We start from the raw sequence: 14,016 nt of genomic DNA, 5'->3' as shown, positions 1-14,016 counted from the left end.
GCGGAATTTGAATTCAGAACATAAAGACAGACGAAATACCTCTAAGCATTTCGCGCGGTGTGCTAACGTTTCTGCCAGCTTGTCGCCCTAGAAATTCATAAAAAATTAGCTGAAGAACATACTGATACAAACATATACAAAACCTAAATAAATTAGATGTTTTATTAATTTCCCCATTTTATTAGTTTATATTCAGAATTTTCATGTGTTCTGTGATAACTTACCATATCGGTTTACTTAGGCCTCTTTTATTTCGTATGATCCGACATCTATTCTATTAATATGGAAGTACATGGAAGGTGGCATTATTATTGCTTTTTTAATATGATATTTAATCCAAACTAGTTGGTAAGGTGTACGTACGATCAATAAAGTCAGCCGGCACTCACGAGTATAGCATAGTAAATAACATGTACCGTGTGTACGTTAATTGTTGTAGGTACCGACGTAATCGGGAGCATTCATAGACAATCTCTCACTCCACCTGACATTTGATCCAGCAGAATATCCAGTATGTGACAGCTGAAAGAAAGACAGCTGCACCAGGAAATCAGCTGCAATCCATTCGCAGTTGAGTATACTAAAACAACTTGAACAGAAGTACTTGGCTCCACGACACAATGTATCGGCCAGAGTAGCAACTGAATTCACCACATTAGATTTATGAGCCAAACGCCTTAATCACTAGGCCACGCTCTTTTATTTTCTTATGTAGTAAGGTCAAAGTTATTTTTAATCAACATTCTACCCATGATAAATAACATGGCTGCTACAGAATGCCAAAACTCTAAATTTGGTAATATGAGAAGAAAAGCATCCTTGAAAGTTTCATCCGAATCCATCGAACGGTTCTTGAGATATCTTGTCCACGGACAAACAAACAAACAAACAAACAAACACGACTGAAAACAATACCTCCGCCTTCGCTAAGGCAGAGGTAATCTATAAATATAAAAGGCAGGATGTATGTGTGTGTGTGTGTCGGTGTGTATGTGTACGTGAATGTAATTTATGCACGTCCACAAATTAGCACGCATGTCGCTCCAATTTTAGGAGTACATTCGTCATGATCCTAGCTGTATTTTCGTCAACTAATTTTTACCAGAGGCATCAGTGAATAGCAGTAAAAATATATTTTCAACCAAAACTTTAAAAAATCACCATTGTTTGCAAACAGGAGTTAAGTCCCCTTCTAGCGACGAGTATGTTTTTGTTAAGACTTTTGTTGTTTCTTCCATCGAGGAAAAAGTATTTTGTTGATATACGAGCAACACACACACACACACATACACACACACACAAACACACACGTACACACATACACATACGCGCGAACATGTATGCCTACAAAAAACATGTATACAATAGGTTACGTACGTAGTGTGTGTATGTGTGTGTGTGTTGCCCATATACATATATATATATATATATATATATATATATATATACTCTTTTACTCTTTTACTCTTTTACTTGTTTCAGTCATTTGACTGCGGGCATGCTGGAGCACCGCCTTTAATCGAGCAACTCGACCCCGGGACTTATTCTTTTGTAAGCCCAGTACTTATTCTATCGGTCTCTTTTGTCGAACCGCTAAGTGACGGGACATAAACACACCAGCATCGGTTGTCAAGCAATGCTAGGGGGACAAACACAGACACACAAACATATACGCACACATATATATATACATATATACGACGGGCTCCTTTCAGTTTCCGTCTACCAAATCCACTCATAAGGCATTGGTCGGCCTGGGCCTATAACAGAAGACACTTGCCCAAGATGCCACGCGGTGGGACTGAACCGGGAACCATGTGGTCGGTTAGCAAGCTACTTACCACACAGGCACTCCTGCGCTTATATATATATATATATATATATATATATATATATATATATATATATATATATATGCCAATTTCAACGGATTTCACCCAAATTTGACGTCGATGTTAGTTTGGTTTGAAATAAAGGACTTGATTAGTTTAATAATCCTATCTTAATCTCGGGTAAAGCCAATTTATACTGCTAGTTATTTATAAATACCATCAGGTATCTGCCAAGGGACATAATTCCAGAAACCATTAACGTGTGTGTGTTCTCAATGTCTGTGTACGCGTTAGGTTCATGTGTGTTTATATTGTTCTGCATATAAATATATTGCATTTGTATTTCAAGTGTTTGTGCATAAATATATTTTGTATATTTTTTTTATCGTATTTGAAATGTATAAGTTTATTAGTAATCACATTTTTATCTTAAATAAATTCGAACTGGAATAACAGCTTTGAATCATCAGTAAGTAAAACAAACTGATACTTCCAAATACAAACGAAAAATATATTTACTCATTTTAAATACAAACGAAGCATATTTATGGAGAAAAGTAAGTACTGCGGTTGTAAATTATCTAGTCCAAATCAGATTCTCATAAGAAAACAAAACACTATGTTCGTATTTTTTTTTTAAATAGCACACTCAGAATCCCTGATGCGCCGAGAATCATTAAAGACTACCTTTTTTTTAAAGGTATCATAAAATTGTTAAGGGGTGTTTAAAAATCCAGTATTATTTTCATTTTTGCATTTTAAAAGTAGCTTGCAACGTGTTTCTTGTGTTAGGACTTATAGATTTTTTGTGAAATCGGAAAGGGAGTGAAGTAAATAGTGCACGGCTAATTTGAAATCGCGTTTAGGCTACCCACGGGGGTAATTTAAAATCGATTCCAGAGTAGTACGAGGCAAGTTGAAATGGGTGTAACTTAAAGACTTTACACCAGCTCACACCAGGATGGTAACTGAAAAAACAAAACAGCAAGATTTTCGCTTCATAAAGACACCATTACCATCTCCCTAACTTCAGAAGTTAATATGCATGGAAACAACAAAAGTGGGAAGTTTTTATGTCGTACTGTATAACATCTTAAAGAAGAAAGAAAAACAAAATCCACTTAAAGTCGTCTTAATTATATAGTCGATATAAGTTTTATATCCATTATGAAACTTTAATAATATTATGAAATATTTTATTATAAAATTAATCAAACAAATAAAAGAAAACTGAGGACGGTATAAACACGTTTCTTTAGCCTCGAAAGCGAAAATTATAAAACAATAAAAAGTTTGTCAAATCACTAAATGAAAATTAAAAACAAACAGACAAAAAAGCCTATTTCTTCCATAGTTCGTTTAATACCTGACTCTTATGACACATCGCCCAGTATTTCAAAAGAGGAAACGGTAATGTTTGAATTTATATTTCCTTTTGTTCATTTTACCAAAAGTTTAGTATTGAAATTCTCGTTCATTATCCGCATCACAACACAACCTGCTTGCATGCTTTTGTTTTACCCTCTTGCTTCGAGTGTGCGTGCGTGTGTGTGTGTGTGTGTGTGTGTGTGTGTGTGTGTGTGTGTGTGTGTGTGTGTATGTGTGTGTGTGTGTGTGTGTGTGTGTGTGTGTATATATATGTGTGTGTGTATGTGTGTGTGTGTGTGTGTGTGTGTGTGTGGTGTATGTGTGCCAATTCATTTTTTCATGATCCAATAGGCTCTCGATACCGAATGCATAAAATTCTTGTACTTTATTAATTTTTCTTAAAATTTTTCATCGAGATTTCATTGTGATTACTTTTATATTTCTTCTCTTGTTTCTGCAATTTATTTCATATCTTTTTTTTTCATTTTTCCTTTTCATTCACTTCTCTTCTCAACTTCCTTCCATCCGTTTCTTACCTGATTTTCCCATCTGCATATTTTTTCCCCTTCCAAACTCACTGATGTCAAATCATTATTCTCTCTCTCCACCAAGCGAAATCATCTAGAATTGCCTCGGCAGTTTTTCTACAGATATCACCTTAGCCATGGATCTATCTATCTATCTATCTATCTATCTATCTATCTATCTATCTATCTATCTATCTATCTATCTATCTATCTATCTATCTATCTATCTATATATCTGTGTGTCTGTTTGTGTGTCAGCTTGTGTGTCAGTCTGTCTGTCTAATCTATTCTGTCTGTCAGGTTGTCTATCTAGCTGGTTGTCTGTCAATATGTCTACCTGGTTGTCTGTCTGTCTGTCGTTTTGCATATCTGACTATGTCTTTGTCTCTCTTTTCGTCTCTCTCTCTCTATCTATCTATCCTTCTATCCAAATATCTATCTAGATATTTATTTATTTGTTGCCTATCTGTCTGTATCTCGTACTTAATTCACACACACACACACTTACATTTCTTTATTTGTTTATGCGAATATGACAGGCTCGATGTATACATACGCGCCACTCTATACACAATATTTCTGTCTCTTTGCACGTAAGTATATAGTTATACGTCAGTATGTATATGTGTATATTTATACATGCATGTGTACCTATATATGTATATGAGTCTACTATCAGACCATTTTCACATAAAAATGACTTGCGTAATATTCAATAAAAAGAATTAATAAAGCCAGTTGCAGAGACCAAAAAGAAAAGATTTCCTCGTCTTCGCCTGCTTCGTCAACAACATCCACCATCCTGTCACAGTTGTAGTTCATTATATGGACGATAATAACAATGACAATAATGATTTTGATGCAGAAGTGTACAAGGGAAAAAGGTTTCTTACATCTTTATTGATTTTCGGCTTTTATTTCTCGAATTCATTTGATAACTTGATTACTGAAGCGTGTAAAATATGTGCACATATACACAAACAAGGAATATATGTGTATGTTGGTGTATATATAAATGTGTGTGTGTGTTCCTCTCTCTCACACACACACACAAACACACAGAACCCACTACACACACACACACACACATATATATATATATGTATGTATGTATGTATTATATATATATGTTTTATACGTATATGTGTGTCTGTATATATATATATATATATATTATATATATAAATATTTAATATATGTATGTATATCTATATATACGTATATATACGTTAATATATATATATATACACACACATATATATATACATACACATATATATATGTATATATATATACGGATAAATATATATATATATACATACATACGTACGTTTATATATATATATATATATACACAGATAAATATATACATATATATAGGCATACGTACGTTTATATATAGAGACAGAGAGAGAGGGAAAGGGAGAAAGAGAGAGACCATATATAGAGAATTTATAGCAAGCTTATCTATATAATATATATAGTTTGCATAATTACATATACATAATGTACATACATATGTACATATGTATGTATGTGCATGTTTGTGTGTCTATATATATATATATAATATATATATATATATATATATATATATATATATATATATATATATACGTATAGTCCTTTGGTATAAACAAGGAAAAGCTTTAAAATAAACAAACAATGCAATGACAACAACCAACGAACTAAACTATTATGTGTTTATTACTATTGAAAATATGTTGAAAATTAATTTGGAGTGTCTTTTCTCTGCAGCATAACCCGCCAAAGATTACATAAGCGTTTAAACTGCGATCAGCAGCAGGACAACATTTCGGCTAAGCGCTCAAATGCTTGAGTAGATAGCCATGCATGAACATGCAAGGATACTACATTTGCAAGCGTTTTTATATAATGATAGTCCATGTGAGTGTTAGTAGGTTGGCTGATTTGTTTTGCGGTCGCACTTTTCACCGTAAAAAAAAAGAGGGAGAGAAGGAGAAAAGAACTGTGAGAGCATAAGATGTGCAGAATGAGTGGTCATGTTAGCTAGACTTGGTGGCAGCGATTGAGTAATGGAACGCTGTAGACTTACACACAGAATGAGTTAATGTGGCCAAGTCTAAATGAGAAGGGGAGATAATATTAAATATCTAGAATTCTTCAAAATTCAAGTTGTTGTACACATTTTGATTGTCTTGAGGCAAGACAGGCACTGTGGACTTGCCATTCTGAAGGGCTTATCTTGTTTCTTGTAGCCACTAAGAACTAAAGAATTCTCTTTACTCTATCTTTTACTTGTTTCAGTCATTTGACTGTGGCTATGCTGGAGCACCGCCTTTAGTTGAGCAAATCGATCCCAGGATTTATTCTTTGTAAGCCTAGTACTTATTCTATTGGTTCTTTTGCCGAATCTCTAAGTCACGGGGACGTAAGCACACCAGCATCGGTTGTCAAGCGATGTTAGGGGGACAAACACAGACACACAAACATATACACGCACACACACATATATATACATATATATACGACGGGCTTCTTCCAGTTTCCGTCTACCAAATCCATTCACAAGGCTTTGGTCGGCCCGAGGCTATAGTAGAAGACACTTGCTCAAGGTGGCACGCAGTGGGACTGAACCCAGAACCATGTGGTTGGTAAGCAAGCTACTTACCACACAGCCACTCCTACACCTATGAACATTGTAGAACATTGAAGACTGTTGCCTGATAGAAACACAGCAGCTTGTAATGAATTTTCAAGTTATGCACACACACACACACACGCACACACACACACACAGATAGATAGAGGGATAGATAGATAAACAGACAGATAGACAAAAAACAGATAGATGGATAGATAAACAGATACAGAGAGAGAGAGAGAGAGAGAGTGAGAGAGATGCCAATAATTCACAATAACCTGCACATACATCCAAATACATACACTAATAGTTCATGATAACCAGCACATACATCCTAGTAGGTGCTTTAATGGCTCCCAATGGGCAGTGCATACATTAATAATCAACACATACATTAATGGTTCCGGATAATCAACACATACATTAATGGTTAGTGATAATCAGCACATACGTTAATGGCTCGTGATAACCAGCACATACATTAATGGTTAGTGATAATTAACATATACATTAATAATTCCCTATAACCAACACATACGTTAATTGTACACGATAACCAGCACATACATTAATGGTACATGATAACCAGCACATACATTAATGCTTCGTAACCGTCAGCATATACATTGATTGTTCGTATTAGCCAGCACATACATTTAAGGCTCGTAATAACCAGCACATATGTCTCAGTCCATAGATATATAATTCATGATAATGAACACATACACTGACGGAAGATTATATGTAAGAATAACTATTAGGCTACAAGTTCTATATGGATTACCATATCGACACTTGTTGTTCAATGGCCTAGAAAATAAACAAAACAAAGCCAAAGCAAAATGATTAAGACTAACAAAAACACTAAGGCAAAAACAATAATAACAACAACAATGAAAACAATAGTATGTTATTTTAGTAGTAAGACAAATTTCATTATTTTTGTCATTCCGTCTTAAGCCGGCTCTGATCGAGTGCAACCATTTGATTAAAAGCCATGGATACCAGCCATAACTATTCCCACTGTCTTTGCACATAATCTGCCCTGAACAGTATTATTGAATCCGATATACTTCATTTCAAAATATTATGGTGTGATTCGACGGAGATTAAATTGCTACTTTTAGCAGATGAAGCAACCACATAGTGCTTGCCCAGATTCAGCTGGGCATCGCTTACTGTTTCGGCAGATCTGTCTAGGTCCTACGATTCCCCTACCCTTAAATCACTATACGAACCACAGTGTTCCAGTCTCCAATATCTCGTACACGGACGAAAACATCCGATCACATTTAGCAGACGTTAGTTGACATATAAAGAGTCGATCAGATAAATTAAATGAAGGCTGTGGAAAGAGAGGGGTGTTGATGTTGCACAAGAGCAGAACATAATTTTCGTGTGGATTCGTAAAACAATTTAATACATCATGTATTGGATGCAGACGATATCTAAAATGTATGTTATCTTCAAATTACACTGTATCCTAGTCGCAAATAAAGTATATTTTGCGGAAAACGATTTACTTTATCAAGCCTAGGCTTTCATTTGAAGAGAAAGATAATGTAACATATGGTCAATATAAACGAATAATAATGGAGAGAGGAAGAGAAGGAATGAAGGCGAAATCGTTAAAATAAAGAGCAAAAACAATGTAACATCAATAATACTAGAAGAAAATATTAGTTCTCTTTTATTTTATTGCCAGATTTCCGTTGAAAGAGAGGCGGGAAAAGAGAAAAATGATATCGGGAGATAGGTAAATAAATAAACAACCATAAAACTTTGGCAAAAGCATAAGTGATTAAATGTATGTTGTTATTGAACATTTGAAATGGTAAAGGGGGTGTTGTTGTAGGAGAAGTAGTAGTAGTAGTAGTGGAAGCAGTAGCAGCAGCAGTAATAATATAAGTAGTAATAGTAGTCTTCTGCTGTCGACATGGGTGGACGTAAAAGTATATGTAATTCAAACGTTTTGTTGAGTTGGCATATATTTCATGTGTGTATACGTATACACACGAACACATAGATAAACACGCACGCATACACACAGACACGCGCACGCACGCACGCACGCACGCACACCACTGATAAACACATGCACATACAACTGAGTGTGTGAGTTTGTCGGTGTGTGCGTGTGTGTTTGGTGAATATATATATAAGTAATTAATCCGTATGTTAGTATGAATGATATATATTTCAATGTATATGCTGAGATGTCATTTTGCTGTTTCTAACGTTTGTATTTGTGTATATGTGTACATACATCACATTACTTATTTACATACACGCTTATATATACATACATACTTATATATATATATATATATATATATATATATTATATATATATATATATATATATTATATATATATATATACACATATATATATATATTATATATTTGTATATATATACACACTCACACATACATATATATATATAATATATATATATATATATATATATACATATGTATCTATATATATATATATGTATATATATACCTATATATTTATGTATGTATGCATGTGTATGTGTATGAGTGTGTTAGTGCGTGAATGCGCATATTTACGTACGTAGGGGCGATATCGTATATTTGCAATCCATTAGGAGGTCAAAACTGATATTGAGCCTTACAGGCAGTCCGTAACGTTCGTTGTTAGCATTCAATATGTCCTTTTAGTCACTCTATACGTGTAAAACATTAAATTCGTGACAACGATATGAACAATTCTTACATGCCTGACATCGTTATCACTGATTTATGAGTAATATATCATAATATATGTTTCGATATCATTGGAAACAGTTATTATAATTGATATTATTGAGGCTGGGAAGTCGATGAGCTTGTAGAATCGTTAGCACACGGGGTAAAACGTTCAGTGTCATTTTGTCCGTCTTTACGTTCTGAGTTCAAGTGCCGACTTCGCTTTTCATGCTTTCGGACTCGATAAAGTAAGTACCAGTTGAGCAAAGTGATCGATGAAATAGACTTAGTTCCTTCCCAAGAACTGCTAGCTTTGTGCCGAAGTTTGAAACCGTTATCATGGAGGCTAGTAAAGGTGGTGAGCTGACAGAATCATTAGCACGCCGGACAAAATACTTAGCGGCATTTCTTCCGTCTTTGCGTTCTGTTTTCGAATTACGCCGAGGTTGACTTTGCCTTTTATTCTTTCTGGGTCGATAAAATAAGTACCAGTCGAATACTGTGATTGATATGATAGACTAGTCTCCTCTTTCAAAATATCTGGCCTGGTGCCTATAGTAAAAAAATTATTGAGGCTGACAGATTGCAAGAATTCTTACAGCGTCAGGAAAATTGCATTGCATTATTTGTTCTAGCTCGTTATGTAATGAGTTGAAATCTCAGCTGGGTCAACTATATAATTCATCCCTTCAGGATCGATAAATTAATGTACATATGAAGCCCTTAGGTCTATTTAATCAGCCGACACCATCCTCTCAAAAGTGCTTATTAAGTGCCCAATTCAGAAACAAGAAAATAGGTGATGGATAAGCAGAATCGTTGGATTGACGAACAAAATACCATAGGGTGTTTCTTTAATGTTCAAATTTCTTTGTCTTTTCTTCTCTACGGGGCAATAAAGTAAATAAGGCATCAATCAGTTTCCGGGATCGATGTTTTCGTCTAATATTTTCCTCTCAGAACTACGGGGCTTACATCTAAATCAGGAATACTTAAAGTTGGTGAACTGGCAGAAATGTTAAGGTGTCGGAATAAATGTTTTGTGGTATTTCTTCTGCAAGAAATAAACAATGACATAAATTATTAACCAAATACTGGGATCAAATGTATAGGCTAACCCCTCCCTTGAAAACTACAAATCGTGTGTCTAAAGTGAAAAGTATTAATAATATTCAGCACAGCGGGCCAAAAGTTTTAGCAATATTTCTTCAGTTTCTGTACCTTCTGAGTTAAAATTCCATCGAGGTTGACTTTGTCTTACATCCTTTTGGGGTCGATGAATTAAGAACCAGTCAAGACGTGAGGCGGGGGCTGTTCAATGTAATCAACTAGGCTCCTGTCCCCAAATTCCAGTTATTGTGCCTATAGTAGACACAGTTATTATTGTTTTGCATTTATAATAAAATAAATATATACAAATTATACGTAACACTCGCGATAGTCGAGGGATTACTGTATAGGGTAATAACAACATTAGGCTCATGCCATCACCTTTTTGCAGCAATCAATCAGAATGATACATAAGTTTAGCATGAGGTACGTCCTTAGTATGCAGATTACTTAGAGTTCTTGTATTATCACTATGAAGAAAATTTTTGCAGGTGCCCCAAATACAAAATTTATTTCAAATAATCCATACCTCCATAATGGAAAATCAGTGTACTATTCAATCGAATGATTATCACTATTAAGAATAGGAAATTTGCTCCCAAATAAACATTAATCACCACATTTCTCCATCCAGTGCTTTAAAACGATGAAAGTGACACATAGGCGATTCGTTATAACACAATCAAGCAAGCATCAAAAAACACACGCCCTGTGGGAACAGGTGCAAATACTTTATAAGCTGAGTTTGTGGTAATTTGAATAGTTGATATAATTTGAATCATCGTGATCAATAATGTAGCTTCAATGTAGCTACAATAATGTAGCTTCAATAATGTAGCAGCAATGCTACATGATGTTGCATTAAGAGCTACATGGTTGTTCGTTTGTATATACAACAACAATACACTGAACAAAATGTTTCTTCCGTATTGCATATTGCATTATTTAATATTAATTTACCTCCATAACAATCAGTGTTTCATTTAATAATTCTAAATTTCATTGCTTGGTCATTATCAAATCAGTCGATTGAATCGACCCTCATCAATACTAAACTAGTACTTCATTTTATAGAGCCGGAGAGATTAAAGACAAAGTTATTTAGACTCCAGAAGTCTTGAGCTCAGAAGATAAAATGTATTGGGTTGTCTGAAAAGTTCATGCCGATTTATAGTAGCTTATCTTTCGACTTATTTTAGAACATGGTTGAGTCCATAAAATAAGATTTCACTACACCTCCATTTAGAGCATAGTTTAAGCTATCTTTTCGTGGAAGAAGGTTTATGTTCCTATAACCTGTGTTAATTCTGTAACCCTTTAAAATGGAAGATAAGAAAGTTCATTTTCGGTAGTCGATGCTTTGGGAAGCAGACAAAATTCTGCAGCTCGGCTGGGATGTATTACCCCACCCTCCATATTCACCAGATATTGCTCTTTTGGATTTCCACTTATTTAGGTCTCTGCAGAATAGTCTTCATGGTAAAAATTTCAATTCCTTGGATGATGTAAAAAGATACCTTGATGAATTCTTTGCCATGAAACCACTTCAATTCTGGGAAGAGGATATTTTCAAGTTAAAGGAAATATGGAGACCCATTGTGCAACAAAATGGTTCATATTTGGTTGATTAAAAATGTAATGGCAAGTATTTATTGACCTTTTCTTTCCTTTAAAAATCGATACGAACTTTCCTGACAACCCAATACTATTGTTTATTCTCCTTGTATGAACATTTCAGCATCAAGTCCAACCGCAGCTTCATAAAAGGGCTCACTCGCAGTTTCATGTATCTAAGATGATCATATTTTACCTCAAGTAAACCAAACAACTGCTGCATTTCGATCATACACTGTGACTTGATTGTCCGACACAAACAACAGGTCATTCGATGTTTATTTCAAAGTTGATTCATCTGTAAAACTATTTTTCCTATTCTTTGATATATGTAATCTTCAAAAAGGTCAATACGAAACATGTCTAATGAACTTGAAAAACAACAAAGTTGTGGTATATTATCAAATACATGTCTAAACTCCTCACCGGATTGAATGCGTAGATCTAACTTCGATCAAGCATATCTGACATTCTTGATCATTTTATGAAAGATTAACCATTGTACTTAAAATTTTCACAGCCAATGATGTTAACAAGAAGTAAACCATTAAAACTTGTTGCACATTACTAAGGGGAACAGTAACCTTAGAAAAAAATAGCTATATCTGTGAAGGATGCTCTTATACAAACAAGCACACACGCAGTATATGTAATTTACATACATACACACATACATACATATATACACACATACATACATGCATTCATGCACATATGTACATATATAACATGTTACATATCATAAATACTATGTATATTACATAATATGTATATATATATGCATATATATATATATGTGTATGTATATCTATCTATCTATATATGTATAAATGTGTGTGTGTATGTGTGTGTGTGCTTGTGTGTTTGTGTTTGTCCCCCACCATCGCTTGACAACCGATGTTGGTGTGTTCACGTCCCCGTAACTTAGCGGTTCGGCAAAATTGACCGATAGAATAAGTGCTAGGTTTACAAAGAATAAATCCTGATGTGTGTGTATATATACACACACACATGCAATATATGTAATTTTCATACATACATACAAGGTTGATGAATGATATACCCAAATTTTATGCAGCCAAGCTTCTATAAAGCTGAAGGGAAATCGGTTAATAGGAAATGGAAAATTGATGAAAAGCAGAAGCCCCACTTTCAGAAATCGAAAATAAAATCAGACTGTTATAAAGAAGGAATGGAAGATAAGTAAACCAGAGCTATTGGATATATAAAAGCTAACACTATGGTCTTCTTCAAACTAACTCTTTTACTCTTTTACTTGTTTCAGTCATTTAACTGAGGCCATACTGGAGCATCGCCTTTAGTCGAGCAAATCGACGACAGGACTTATTCTTTGTAAGCCTAGTACTTATTCTATCGGTATCTTTTGCCGAACCGCTAAGTTACGGAGACGTAAATACACCAGCATCGGTTGTCAAGCGATGTTGGGGGGACAAACACAGACACACAAACATATATATACACACACACACACATATATATAAACGACGGGCTTCTTTCAGTTTCCGTCTACCAAATCCACTCGCAAGGCTTTGGTCGTCCCGAGGCTAGAGTAGAAGACACTTGCCCAAGGTGGCACGCAGTGGGACTGAACCCGGAACCAAGTGGTTGGTGAGGAAGCTACTTACCACACAGCCTTACGAAAATCTTCTTCGGCACAACAAGAGGGGTCCACTGTTTGAAGGAAATAGCTCACTGGCTGACTGTAGGTACTCCCAAAATAAATGAAATATTAAATAAATAATTCCAAAGTATTTTCACTTCTGCAATGAGACGTATGCAAACAAGTAAGCCTGCTGCGTGCTTCAACACCTCAGTTGAACCTCCTGCAATATGCAACTTGGTGTTATGAAATAATAATTCCCAGTTTAAAAAGAAACGTTTTTTTAAACGAATGCTGAGCACCAGCAATCATTTATGGTTCTGAAATGGGAACCCCAATATTACAGATGGAAAAGAAACTCGTAGCGCGTCAATACAAAATGGTAAGTTGAATGTTCGGCATGACAAAAAATCGTAAAAGCAATCATAAAAAGGTGGAGAATTGATGGTGGCCAACAATATTCTTACACAACCTAAAAAGAATTGCATGTGTAAAGGAACGGACTGCAGAGCATGTCGTTACATAAAATAAGGTAAAAACAATCATTTGGGAATGGGAACGGGTAGCAGCAAATGATATTCTAAGTGAACATACCGTAAAAATA

The sequence above is a fragment of the Octopus sinensis genome, linkage group LG4, assembly GCF_006345805.1.
Source record: "Octopus sinensis linkage group LG4, ASM634580v1, whole genome shotgun sequence".
In the NCBI taxonomy this organism is placed as follows: Eukaryota; Metazoa; Mollusca; class Cephalopoda; order Octopoda; family Octopodidae; genus Octopus; species Octopus sinensis.
This window is presented reverse-complemented; position numbering follows the sequence as displayed.